This window comes from Diabrotica virgifera, chromosome 1 (assembly GCF_917563875.1).
Source record: "Diabrotica virgifera virgifera chromosome 1, PGI_DIABVI_V3a".
Classification (NCBI taxonomy): Eukaryota; Metazoa; Arthropoda; class Insecta; order Coleoptera; family Chrysomelidae; genus Diabrotica; species Diabrotica virgifera.
In genome coordinates, this window is record NC_065443.1 from 195,979,630 (window position 1) to 195,995,119 (window position 15,490).

The window sequence follows — 15,490 nt, forward strand, 5'->3', positions numbered from 1 at the left end:
ATATCCGTAGGATATTCAAATATGTAATATTATTGCATATTAGAACATAACAAGGTTTTCATTCCAAATAACTTTTCCTAATAAGACTTTTCCATATTGTGAAATATAAAGGTACTTTACTCTTGAGTGAAGTTCATATTTTTTAGCATATCTCGTATACTATTGATAAAATTTGATATCTTAATAATTCCAAATCTGCAATAAAAAATGTGAGCTCCCATTTAAGATTTTAACATAACCCCCCACCCCACCTATGTGGGGGTCGTGTTTGGTGCCATTCGATAGACTTTTTAAAAATATTGAATAAGTGTATTTTTCAGTTTTTCGATCTGATGTTCATTTCACGAAATATCGCGTGATTCGTATTTAAAATTTTAAATTTACCCCCCTCCCCACCTCTCCGTGAGAAGTCGTGTTTGGTACTATTCGATAGATTTTTGAAAAATGTTGAGCACGTATTTTGTACTTTTTCGATCTGTCATTCATTTTGCGAAATATTCGCTTTTTTCTTGTGAAAATTTGGGACCCACCCATTTTCTTACGCCCCACCAAATCGTCGGAGATTTGAAATATACACTGTTTTGCATGTACTTAACTTATCTTAATCTGACGATTTCGAGTTTTTCTAAGGATAAATTTTTTTTTTCGACCGCCCTAACCAACTCCCCTGCATTAAGAGCCAATATATGGTAGAGGTACATTTTCAGGGTACAAGGTTTCTCCCCATGTAATAATCTGACGCGCTCGAGTAACTGCAAAAATTCCCGTTTGGGCTCCCCTACTATTTCAAAATAGATGACATTAATTGAAATGATATTGTCAATCATTTTGAAGTGCATTTCTGAGACGACTTCGTCATTTACATGAAATGAACTTTTTTACATGAATGAATTTTGGTTGAAAATACCAATCAGAATAATGTGATGTGTCTTTAAAAAGACAAGCACACCCAATAAAGACACCGAAACTCTCTCGTTAGTAAATCATAAGTAGAAAGAAGGAAATACTTTTTTTTGATGTTATACTTCAGATGTTAAAGTTTAAAGTTTAACATCTGAAAACAAAAATGTAACGTATGCACTTTTTGAAATTGTTTCCTTAAGTTAGACTTCATTAGATTTTTACCAAGCCATACAGTATTGGTCAAATGTTTGGAATAAATTCGTTATTTTTTAATCCGGCGACTTTAAGGAAAAATCTGTGGTGTACCCTGAGATAAACTAAATTTGGCTGGCTGTCTACTAAGCAAAATAAGAATCAATTATTTGCAGCTGGACGCATTAGCGACATCTATTTAAAGAAAACAGAAAATTCTCTTTTACATCGGAATGCAGAATTCTTGGTAACAAATCTATTCTCTGAGCTTGTTACAATTTATAAAGAAAACAGACCTATAAATAGCGAAGATGGAAGAACCTATAATTTGAATTCATCAACTGTCCGCTTATCTAGATAAAAATCCAACAAAAGTATGCTTTTTTAGTACTAAAATATGGGTAAAACGTAATGAGGAAAGACAACTTTTGATTTAATTCGATTCAAGGACCACCACCATCATTTGACATATCGTCGGTTTGGAAGAAGAACGCTACAACTCAAAAATTGTCATTTTTGAGGTTTACCTTCTAACCAACTCCAAATGTTGGTAAACTTTACTATGGGAAAAATTATCAGAAGTTGCACTCATGTAATTACCGCTAGATGGCGACTTATAACAGTTTGACTTTGTCAAACCCATGCATTACATTTTATGGAAGAGCGTCGCAATATAGTTGTGTTTCAGTTGTTGTGGAAGTTATCACGTGTTTCTTGGAGAACAGTGTTACAAGTTAAAAAATAAACATATTTTTTTGCGGATTTTGTATTTAATATTTAATGCAAGACAGTTACATTTCGTCTTAGGTAAGTGTTCCTTACAGGATATGTGCGGTTATATAGAATTATTATGAGTAGACTTAGGCAAATATGCAAATTGCATATTTTGCAGCATATTTTGCATATTATGCATAAAAGATGCAAAAATATCCAAATTTGCATATTTTTATATAAATGTGCATAAAGTGCATATAATTTGAAATTTTGGTTGTGTATATATTTTTATATTTATGTAAAAAATAGCTTGGAAATCTCAATATTTAATTATGTTTTATAATCTCTTGGCTCTTGGTATTCAAATTTTGGTATCGGAACTAATAAAACATATCGGCTTATACATATTTTGTCACGTTTTGTCCTTGATACAAGTATTCCAAAATCTGTAAGTTTATACATATAACTAGGTAGAAAATTTTAGTTTGACGGTCCTGTTCACTTTTGTTGTAAAAAAAGCCGTGAACACCTGTGTTCAGTGTCATTCATAAAATCAAACTATAGTTTCGTTCAGAAAATTATTACCCAATTGGATTCTTCCAAAATTATCACTGTTAGACAGAGACAGTACATTTTTAACAAAAGAATTTGGATCATTGTGTCAAAACGTTAAAAGTAATATACGGGTTTAACGAAAATACAGGTCATAAATTTAATCGCATATTCTGGGATGAAAAATAGTTCGATTGAACCTAACTTACCTTAGTACAAATGTGCACAAAAAAAAGTTACAGCCCTTTGAAGTTACAAAATGAAAATCGATTTTTTCCAATATATCGAAAACTATTAGAGATTTTTTATTAAAAATAGACATGTGCCATTCTTATGGCAGTAGTATCTTAAGAAAAAATTATAGTGAAATTTATACACCCCATAAAAAATTTATGGGGGTTTTGTTCCTTTAAACCCCCAAACTTTTGTCTACGTTCCAATTTAATTTTTATTGTAGTACCATTAGTTAAACACAATGTTTTAAAAACTTTTTTGCCTCTTAGTACTTTTTCGAAAAATCAGTTTTTATCAAGATACTTTGAATCGTTAGGTATATCCCGTAGGGAAAGAGTTCGAAATGAGGAAGTAAGACGACGAATTGGAATAGATGGCTACTTAACAACAGACATTGAGAGGAAACAGTTGATTTGGTATGGTCATGTTCAAAGAATGGAAGACCCAAGATTGCCCAAAAAGATCATGCAGTGGGTACCACCAAACCGCAAAAAACGAGGAAGACCCAAAAAGACATGGAAAGAAGGGGTAACCAAAGCAATGAGTGCAAAGGATCTTAGAGATGGCCAATGGGATGATAGAAGGACGTGGAAGTTAGGCATCGGACAACGTCGAAAGACGTTCTAAAACCGATACATATATATACTTTGAATATTTGTGAAATCTACCACATATTTGTATATGGTTAAGTACGATTATGGAGACTTGGTAATAATATGAAAATTTATTTATGATTTACATTTTTAGGTATATTTTGAACCATATTAAAAAAGAAGCCACACCTCGATAAAAAGTGCCTTCTCGAAAAAAATACAAAGAATCAAAAAATTTTAAAACCACCGTGTTTAACTAATGGGTTTAACCATTTGGGGGGTTTAAAGGAACAAAACCCCCATAAAATATTTATGTAAACATATTAAAAAAGAAGCCGCAACTCGATAAAAACTGCCTTATCGAAAAAATACTAAGAGCCAAAAAAGTTTTAAAAATATTGAATTTAACTAGGTAATGGTACTACAAAAATAATTTAATTGAAATGTACACAAAAGTTAGGGGTGGTTTAAGGGAACAAAACCCCCATAAAATTTTTATGGGGTGCACAAATTTCACTGTAATTTTTCTTTAAGATATTCCTGCCATAAGAATGCCATATGTCCATTTTCAATAAAAAATCTCAAATAGTTTTCGATATATTCGAAAAAATCGATTTTAATTTTGTAACTTCAAAGGGCTGTAACTTTTTTTATGAGCATATTTGTACTAAGGTAAGTTAGGTTCAATCGAACTATTTCTGGTCCCAGAATATGTGATTTCATTTATGACCTGTATTTTTGTTACACCCTGTATATTGGAAAGAAAACTTTCAAAACATTTTCCAACAACCATGAAAAAAAAAACAGTGCTTACCAGGTTCTTTCTGAAGTGGTTCAAGTAGTAGCTTGGACATTTTTCGAACCACGTAATTTAGAGCCAACTAATATGGTGAATTTGAAAAATGCCCCAGTTACATCAGTTGATGTCGAAAGAAGTTTTTCTGTTGACTCAGATAGAAGCCATATGTTTCTGTCAGAAAAAAAAACAGCATTTGATAATTTTGTTGTTACCACAATTCGAAATATCATTTATTTGTTAAAATACTTAAATATTTCATTACATAAGCTTAGTTTATAAAATACATACACATGTTAATTAATACAACATGTGAAAGTATTTTAAATATTTTTGTAAATTAAAAAATGTTGTAAATATTTTTTATTACATGCATATTTTCTAGATAAGCATGCATATTTTTGGGTAAAATACTGCATATTTATGCGCATATTTCATACGTTTTTATTTGCAAATTTGCCTAAGTCTAATTATGAGCAATACAGTAACATTTCAACAAATTTTGGGAAAAACTGTTACAAATGCTAATTACAGGTAGAAAAGTGAGAACAAGAAAGGTCTTTCTATTTATATTTAAATGATAATAATGGGCTCTTTAATATTGTAAAAGATTTTACGTCTTATTTTTTACCTTACCAAAATTATAATGAAAACTAGCACATTAAAATTTTAAAACGTCGCTCCTGAAAATTAGAACTTTCCTACTTGTAACGTTCTTCTTCCAAACCAACGATATGTTTCGTCTTTTTAGAGCATGCGCGGATCCAAGGGGGGTCAATGGAGTCAATTGCCCCCTCCTTGAGACCTCGCCTGGTGTCTACTGACACTTTTTTTAAGAGATTAAGGTTAAAAATTAGTGAGTTTTGTGTCCTGTTGATAACTTAATAACTGAAATATACCTAAATATGGCAGAATTCCTTGGAATCGAAAATTATTAAAAGTCTTTGGAACATAACAAATGAAAAATTCCCACAATAAATATGTTTATTACCATCAATTAAATTCAAAGCCAGAGACCAGATAAAAATAGTAATTGCCGCTGCTATGTTATGGTAATTTGTTTTCTAGAAAGGTTTGTATTGTCGACTGCAATAAAGTAAGCCGGTGGTCTCCAATAGACGCTGGAGGCTGCGTACAGCATCAAGCCGTAGAAAAATTATTAATTTTCGTTACTTTTAATAAACTTGGAAGGACAAACACTATCTTATTTTCTAAAATTGTAATTCTAAAACAAAGAGCCCGAATAAGGGACACTTTTAGAAGGATCTCCAAAGTATCATGTAACAGAGACTTAAAATTGGCATTTTGGATCCACCTACGTTTCTCGGTCTTACTGTATGGTGTCGAGTCTTGGACTGTGAATAAAATCGATCTAAATCGCCTTTAGGCTCTCGAGATGTGGTGCTATAGAAGAATTTTAAGAGTTGCTTGGGAGGAGAAGATTTAAAACTCCACAATACTAGAACTTCTTAGCAAGACTACTGGGATTATAAAAAGCATCAAGAAGAGAAAGCTGGAGTATTTCGGACATGTAATGAGAGGTGCCAAATATAGGTTGCTGCAAAATATTATTCAAGTGAGAATAGCAAACAAACGCAGTCCAGGAAGAAGAACTTCATGGTTGATTAGGGTGGCAGTGAATAAAATTAAGATAGCTATGACGGTAACCACCTTTCTAAAAGGATATGGTAGGTACATGAAGAAGAAGAAAATAGCAGCCCATCCCTAAAAAGAATCCTGCCTACGCCAGTGACGAGAAATTCTTTATTTCATTGCCCCCACCTAAGGTTGCTGGATCCGCCGTTGTTTTAGACTCATCAGAACTGCCAGTAACTAATTCGTCCAGCAGCAAATAAAATTTTTTGTTATTTTACTTAGCAGACAGCCAGATTTAGTTTGCTTCAGGGTACACCATAGGCAGTTCTGATAACTCAAAAAAAAGGAACATATGTCAACTGATGGTGGTCCCCTGAATCGAATTAAATCTGAAGCTCTCTTTCCTTCAAAAACTATTGTTTAGCAAACTCGGTTATGTTTAGTAAATTGTTTAGTAAACAATGTTAGTGTTTAGTAAACTTAGTTAAAAAGCAGCCAGAAAACTACAGAGGTATCAACTTGTTAAATACTACACTAAAACTTACAACCAAAATCTTACAAGACGTAATGAATCAGAGGATAAGTTTAGCAGATGAACAACAGGGTTTTCTTACTGAAAGATCGTGTCCAGATGCAATATTCTTCATAAAGCAAATTACTGAGAAATCACTAGAGTATAATAGACCAGCATTTATATGTTTGCTTGACTTAAAGAAAACATTTGAGAGAATAAGACTCAAAGATGTAATCCATCTTCTGTATAATAAAGAAGTCCCTCTAGATATCATAAAAACTATTGAGAACATCTTCCAAAACAACAAAATGGAAGTCAGAATAGATGGACAACTTACAGAACCTATAGATATAGGCAGCGGAATAAGACAGGGGGGCTCACTGAGTCCTATGCTTTTCAATTTAATCATGGATGAAATCATCAAAAACGTCAACAAAGGAAGAGGATATAGAATGGGAAACAAAGAAGTAAAAATACTCTGCTACGCAGACGACGCAATATTGATAGCCCAAGATGAAGATAGTCTGCAAAGATTAGTGCACAGATTTAACATAAGAGCAAAAGAATTCAATAGTACAATTTCATCTCAGAAAACCAAAACAATAGTAATCAGTAAAGAACCAATCAGATGCAAAATAGAAATTGATGGTATCAGTTTTGAACGAGTAATGGAAGTAAAATACCTTGGAATTACATTGTCAAGTTACGGAGACCTAGACAAAGAAGTAAAAAATCAAGTACAAAAAGCAAATAGATTGGCAGGATGCCTTAATAACACTATATGGCGAAACCGACATATTAACACTGAGATGAAGTCAAGAATTTATAAAGCCAGTATAAGACCAATAATGACATTTGCATCATAAACAAGACCCGATACAGCCACAACACAAAGACTACTGAAAACTGCAGAGATGAGAGTACTGAGAAGAATTACAGGAAATACACTGAGAGATCGAAAGAGGAGCTAATATATTAGAAAACAATGTAACGTACAGTGTAAAAACGAATGGACACTAAATAGAAAAAAAGAATGGAACAACCACATAACCAGATTGGGGGAGACACGTGTGGTCAAAATAGCACGAGATAAATCACCAATCGGTAGAAGAAGTATCGGCCGACCGCGCAAAAGATGGAGTGACAACCTTCCATAGAGGTATCAACCGCCAATGAACAAGCAGAATTGCTTATAAAGAGGAAGAGGAAGAAGAAGAAGAAGAAGAAGAAACTCAGTTATAATACAAAAAATATTCACTTTTACTCGACATTCAACACAATAATTAACGCCGCTTTTTATTTTCCAATTTAATTTTGAATACAGACATCGCGCCGTCTGTAATCAAAATTAAATTGAAAAGTAAAAAATAGCTCCATGTCTATAAAATCGTCTAATAAATAGAGAAAATTCATTTCTCCACATCACTGGCGCCGGCCAATTAACAGTTTCGATTTTCGCTCAAACATCTAGTTGGCACTCGTTCATTATCTCCTTCGGGTATCGGAGTAATTTCCCTGGGGTGACCTACGCGACCCCAAACACACATGTGCGTAAACAGGCGCTGAATTAACCACCGCTCTCTTGTCGCTTCTTTGATTTTACCCCTATTACGAAATTGCTCTGTGTTCGATGATAGAAGATTTAATTTTTGCTAATTGCCAGAAAGGAAATAAAAAATAATTATGCCTGACTGTAGCGTTGGCGAAAATTCAATATTTAATAAGTTATTTATCTTTGAAAAATTATATCTTCGTCTTTCCTGTAAATTGGATGAGTTGAGAGGATCATTTAATTTGTGTTCGTTTCTTGCGATTCTGATTATATGTATTATTGTGCTCTATATTTTCTCTCTGTAATGAGATTGATCAGCATCTCATTAATTCCATTAATTCATTAATTATTTTAATTGCTACTCATTAAAACAAAACCAAATTTAATAAAACTTTCCAATAAAAAAAATTTTCAGGGCTAATTGATTCTAATGTATTACCTTTAGTTTGTGGCTTCTAGTATTTTTCGTTGCTTACTTTATCCAGGACAAAAGAGGGAAAATAAATATACTCAAAATCATATACATTGTATAACTATTATTTATTCATATACTATACCATAAATATAAGATTCAAAAAATATGCTAAACTTTTTTCTGTTGTAACAATTTCTTATCTAATAAAAAAAAACTTTAATTCTACTATCTCCTTTTTTTTAACCAAAATTCATGCAAATGATTCGGTAGGCTGTTCTTATTATTATACAGGGTGTTAGTAAATAAGTATGAAAAATTTTAAGGGCTAATTCTACATGAAAAATTAATACGAGTTTGCTCTATAAACATATGTCCGCAAATGCTTAGTTTCGGAGATACGGGGTGTTGAAATTTTTATTTCAAACTGCCAATTTATTTATTGCTCTAAGACCAGTTGAGCTATGAAAATGAAATTTGGTGAGTTTTAGGAGGTAGATATTACGAATTTTTTGACATACAATTTAGAATTTTATATTCATCATTGGCGCGCCTACGGGCAATGGTCTGAATTTTCTTAAAGAAAAAAATAGTACGCCAATGAGATATTTCAAATTAAAAATTATTTTTAAATTCCACGTCTAATTTATGATAAAAAACTTTTCTTGCCCTTTTTTCATATGATGCACCGGTTTTATGCAGAAAAATAAAACATCTTGGCGCGTATTTTTCATTTCTTAATACATCATCAAGAACTATCCACTATAATAATACTAAACTAGAACAATAACAGAAAATATTACTAATAAGATTTCAACTAGGTACAAAGCTGCAAGAAATGTTTAAAATGATCTCTTTTACAGATAACAGAAGAATTTTATATTTTTTGAAGAAAAAAATAGTACGCCACTGAGATATGTCAAACTAAAAATCATTTTTAGATTCCTCGTTCAATTTACGACAAAAAATCTTTCTTTCCTTTTTTCACACGAGGCGCCACTTTTATACAAAAAAATAAAACATCTTAACGCTTACCAAGTATTTAAGGTAGTTTCCATATGCATAGAAACTTAGTTCAAATACTTTGTAAACGTTAAGATGTTTAATTTTTTTAACGTTAAAAACGTTTTTAACGTTGTAAACGTTAAAAAAAGGCAAGAAAGATTTTTTGTCATCAATTGAACGAGGAATTAAAAATGATTTTTAGTTTGACATATCTCAGTGGCGTACTATTTTTTTCTTCAAAAAATTCAGACCATTACCCGTACGCGCGCCAATGATGAATATAAAATTCTTCTGTTACCTGTAAAGGAGATTATTTTAAACATTTCTTGCAGCTTTGCACCTAGTTGAAATGGTATTAGTAATATTTTCTGTTATTGTTCTAGTTTAGTATTATTATATTGGATAGTTCTTGATGATGTATTAAGAAATGAAAAATATGCGCCAAGATGTTTTATTTTTCTGCATAAAAACGGTGCATCATATGAAAAAAAGGCAAGAATAGTTTTTTATCATAAATTAGACGTGGAATTTAAAAATAATTTCTAATTTGAAATATCTTAGTGGCGTACCATTTTTTTCTTTAAAATAATTCAGACCATTGCCCGTAGGCGCGCCAATGATGAATACAAAATTCTTAATTGTATGTTATAAAATTTATAATAACTGTCTCCTAAAACTCGCCAAATTTCATTTTCATAGCTCAACTGGTCTTAGAGCAATAAATAAATTGGGAGTTTGAAATAAAAATTTCAACACCCCGTATCTCCGAAACTAAGCATTTGCGGACATATGTTTATAGAGCAAACTGGCATTAATTTTTTATGTAGAATTAGCCCTTAAAATGTTTCATACTTATTTACTAACACCCTGTATAAAAAAAAAACAAAATTTAATTTTCACTTTTTTAATAGATTACTTATATCTTCTATGAATTTATGAATGAATAAACTATTAAGTTGACAAAAAACAAATATGGTATGTAATATAAAATAACTCTCTCTTTTCACAAATAATCTGACTACCCTTTTCTATCTTCTTTACTTTTTCTCATAGATTGTGTTGTCCTCGGTTCTCACACAGTGTGCTCCTCTGATGCTACGACTGTCCTTCTCCTTCAGACTGTTTCACAAACAAAAACAGCACTCGCTCGAATTCTCTCCTCAATTAAATCTCTGACTCGATACAAACAATATCAATCTTTATAATTCCAAGAATTCTTCTCTCAGCTCGATATCACCTGTAAGTTAATATAAACCGGCTACTCGTTCCAGACAGAAACTGAAATCTATTCGGACACAAGGAGTTTGTACTTCTCGACTTGATCACGATTTCGTCTCAAACACGAATCTGCTTCCACGGCCACCAAATTAACCTCTTTACACAAAAATACTACTTTCGAACTGGACTAGTTACTTCCGATCTCAATGACACAGTGAATTCTTTTTCCCTCATCAATCCCAAAATCAACCACTCTATTTTCCCTCCATTGGTCTCCTCGCCAATCACAAGCATTCTCCATACATCATATCCCTAGTTTTTTTCTTAAGAACAAATAGTATTGTATACAAATTTTACGTCTTGTCAATTGCCAGGAGATATTATAATTAAATTTAACTTGCATTCTAAAAAAACCCTCTATTGTAAACTAAACAAAATTGTTTACAATCGTTTCGTTCTACTAAACCATTCAGAAACATGGTATATTGTCCATTCCAAAGCGGCACATTAACTTTCTAAAACTAACGTTTTCTAGTTCATTGTTTTGAAATGTATTAATCAGTTCGTAGAAACTTTACCACTAAACTTTTACACTTCCACGAAACACTGCTTACGGCTAAATTATTTTATTTACACATTTTTGGCTATATACAGGGCGATGAAAATTTACGACACAAAACGACACATTTCTGACACAAAATTAATTCTCTAAATTTTTCCCATAAAATTATTTAACAGTATATATTCTCCAGTGTATATAATAGAACTAGAATATACTCCGTCTAATGTACTTACCGTTACACGTTATCCGCGTCATAGCCCGTGAAGTCAGATGATACCAACACGAAATGTTTAGGCGGTAGGTGTGTTCTTTTTAGAATAATTTTGCCTAGGACACTGGAATTACAGCCACTAGACATATTTTATTGTATACGCGTAGAAATAATATTTAAAGATTAATATTAATGTTAACTTAAAGAAATATACAATAATCTGTTTAATTTAATTTTGTATAAATGGATTATAAAGCGTTTTTATGAAGCACATTTGTTTGGAAAGCACTGTAACTGTAATCGAACGGAGGAGACATTTTGGCATAAATTGTTAACATTTATTTCACAGTAGCGGTATTGACACTTCATTTTTGTTTTTATTCTTTACTATAAGTATTTGTGTTATATTTATTGTTTTTATTATTTACTTTAACGTAAGATTATAACTTAATTATTGTTTTATATTTCTAATGTTTTTATTTATTTACATTAAATAGTAATCTGTTTTGTTGTATGATCCACGTATGCAATAATTATGTGATCTATTTGATTTAAAATGGATTCAGGATTTTTTTATACTTTGGCAACTATGTCAACTTAGACCTCTGACGTAGAAAATGATGTGCGACGGTAAGTATATTAGACGGACTGTACGTATAGAAAAGGCCAGAGCTGCATTCTTTATGATGAAGGAACTGATATGTGGAATAGTATATTGTACAACAAGTGAGAAAAAATATATATTTTTCACGAGCGCAGAAGTTTGTTGGCACGAGCCGAGGCACGAGGCGAGGGCCGCAAATCAAGCGAGGGAGAAATATGTCATTTTCTCATGTGTTGTACACTGTACTTTTTCTATGAATGCGGTTTTGTCAAGAATTCAAACTTCAAAATTAAATAATTTAGGTGCTTTTAGGTATATTATATCCATATATTAAAATAAAATACATGTAGGTATTTAATATTCTTAAAACTTATATACCTTATTTTTTTGATGTTGTTCTGAAGCTATTTTCTTGTGGCATTTTTATAATCAATTAATTTTAATGGGAAATAAGCCACAATTTTAACAAAAAAATGATTTTATTAAGGTTTCGAAGCCCAAATCGGGTTTCGTTTTCAAAATCTATCATGGCTTTCAGCATCTCTAGAAAGCAATATGGCCGAAATCCAAATAAATCTATTTGATCTATCGACAGAGAATTGTTAAGATCAAATGGTTTTAATTTATACCTTTCCAAGAGTATATATCCTACATAAAAGCAAGGTTGCCTTGGAATTAAAACCGTTTAGTTTTAGTGATACTGTCAATAATGCCACTCGTTTTAATGTGAATTTAACCTAAAATCGAGACGTCGTAGTGCTGTGTGTGTTGAATTTTTATTTTAAAATGAGCAGTTCGTTTATATTTTAAGTACTTGCGACTTATTTCTTCCATACTAACTGTACTTCCACTTTTTACAACACACTACTCTACTGTTTCGCTCTATAATAAATGGCCGACCATTTTGGACATGAAAGAAGAGGTGATGAGTTTAGTTTTATTGTTTCTAACAAGAAGCATAGTTTAGTCTTTACGATAACCAAATTGATTCAGTTAAGAGCGTTTGGTTTTAATATAGCCTACTAATTGCTTTTAAGAAAGCAACTTTAAAGAAAACTAAATAGTTTTAAGGCATATGTTTTACTGACATAATAGTCTTGAGATCAAGTAGTTTTAATAATAGGTTTTATTAGTCATATTAGGAGAATCTTTAAAACTGCAATAAAACTAAAAGGTAACAAACAAGAATCTAATAAAACCAAAGAGTCTGGAAGTCCTTCATAAAACTGATTAGTTTAGTGAACTGAGAAGAAACCATTTTAAAACTAAAATAAGACAAATTATCTATTAAGATTAATTAGTCTTATTTGATATTCTTATTAGATACTTTAAAACTAGTGACAAGTGCTTAAGAGTTTTAAAGTTCTGGCCGTATATCTACAAGGTAACTTTAAATCCATTATCTTCTTATTTACCACAATAAAACCTTTTTTAACTATTTAGAATGGGAAATAAGCCACAATATTATTAAAAAATGATTTTTATTAACGTTTCGACGCCCAAATCGGGTGCCGTTGTCAAAAAAAAAAAAAATAAAAAAAAAATAAATTTTTTTTTTTTTTTTTTTTTTTTTATTTTTTATTTTTTATTTTTTTTTTTTGACAACGGCACCCGATTTGGGCGTCGAAACGTTAATAAAAATCATTTTTTAATAATATTGTGGCTTATTTCCCATTCTAAATAGTTAAAATTGTAAAAATGCCACAAGAAAATAGCTTCAGAACAACATTAATAAAACCTTTATAAACTTTAAATAAAACTAAAATGTTTTTATTGTACTACTTGGGCTCTGGGAGGGTTGACATGGAGGAGGTACGACATGTCGACAGTGTTTCTCATGGTGGAATAATTTGTAACACGGGCGATAAATTTAGTTCTTTTTCTTCACTATATTTTCGTACCTTAGTAATTAAATCCACCTCTTCTTTTCAAGCCGATCCTTTGGAAATACCAATAATCTACATATCCCTCTTTCACTATAGTGTTTACAATCCAGGGCAAAGTACATTACTAATTTTGTTGTACAAAATACAATGGTTCACAAAAGTTCCTAACCTTTGCTTGGGGAATATCACTAAAAAACTATATTTCATATAAATTTAACACAGAACTATGGTAGTATTATTTTAAAAAACACTATACTTAAGCAGAAAAGGCAGCAGAGAAAGCAAAAAACTGGTGTATCGACGAATGAGTCTTGAAGGGCCCGTAATCATATAACTCCAAAGAAAAAAAGTATTTTCTTAACTGTCTTTCATTTTAGGTAATATTTAACTTTAATATGCTACAAGGAAACAATTTCAGAACATCACCTAACACATTTATTTAAAAAAACTTCCAAATAGTCCACAAACCGAAGATTTTCACCTCGAAATTTTTACAGAATGGATCGATTTGCTTGAAAATTTGAGAATACGTAATGAATAGTCCAAGGATCAAAATATAATATGATGCCGAAGGAAGCTTTTACCATGGGGGTGGTTGCCACCCTATCTCGTGGGTGGAAATTTTTTGTTATATTTTGACTACAAAAGTTGATAAAAACATTCATTCTAAGCAAAAAAATGTTCTATACATTTTTTTGATAAAACATACTTTTCGATTTATTCGCTATCGAAAGTGTTAATAGTTTTATATCAAAAAAATCAATGTTTTTCGATATATATTAATTTACCATTCACTCAATTTTTGCCGTAGAAACAAGTTTTTGAAACCAAGTTCTTGAGAGTTAAATAACCTACATTTCATATTGAAACATTTTTTTTTGAAAGGGTTGATAAAGGTGGTTTTTGCATGTTATTACCAGTTTTAATTGTCAATAGCTCACTCAATTTTTACCCTAGAAAAAATTTTTGCTAAACAAATTCTTGGGAATTAAATAAGCTACAATTTTCGATTTACATATTTTTTCGTATCTCTGATGCTAATCTTGCTATTCTGAAGAAAAAAGGAATTTTTTACCAACTTCAAAAATTCGTTATTCGCTTTTGACTTCATTTTTCTTAAAAACTAGTTATTCTAAGCCCGATAAACTTTTAGAACCTATTAATAATACATAAATAAAGAAGACCAAATATGGTCAATGAGTAATTTTAATTAGGGTGGTGATTAGGGGTTTGCTTCCGATCACTTATTCGCTGAAAAAAAAATAGGGACTGACATTATTTCCATTATAAGCCACTTAATTTTTGAGCTTAAGACTTGTTTTTTTATACCTAGACATAGATATTTTTAAATACTTCAAATTAGTTTAAACATTTTATCCTCTAAAAATGCATAGTTTTCCCGTCTTTTGACTTTGATCCTACAATATTTAGCATTTGACGAAGAAGAGCTAACATATAATAAAGTATAGCTCGATTACTATTGGTCTTAAAGAAAATTAAAAAAACGGTTTTGTTGATTTATTTTTCACAAGGTACATTTTTGTTAAGCAAAGTTGTTTGGATAAAACGAAATCTTTTTAATGTATTTGCAGAAAACTGATTAAAAACATTGATTTTTTCGATATAAAACTAACACTTTCGATAGCGAATAAATCGAAAACTATTAATTTCATCAAAAAATGTATAGAAAGTTTTTTGCTTAGAATCAATGTTTTTACCAACGTTTGCGGTCAAAATATAATAAAAGTTTCCACCCCCTACATGGGGTTGCAACCACCCCCATGCTAAAAGCGCCTTTTGGCACGATATAGATTTTGATCCTTGGACTATCCACTACTTATTCTCAAATTGTCACACAAATCGATACATTCTGTAAAAATTGCGAGGTTTTGTCCTATTTTAAGCTTCATTACTTGGACTAAAAACGTTCACCGAAATATTAGGCA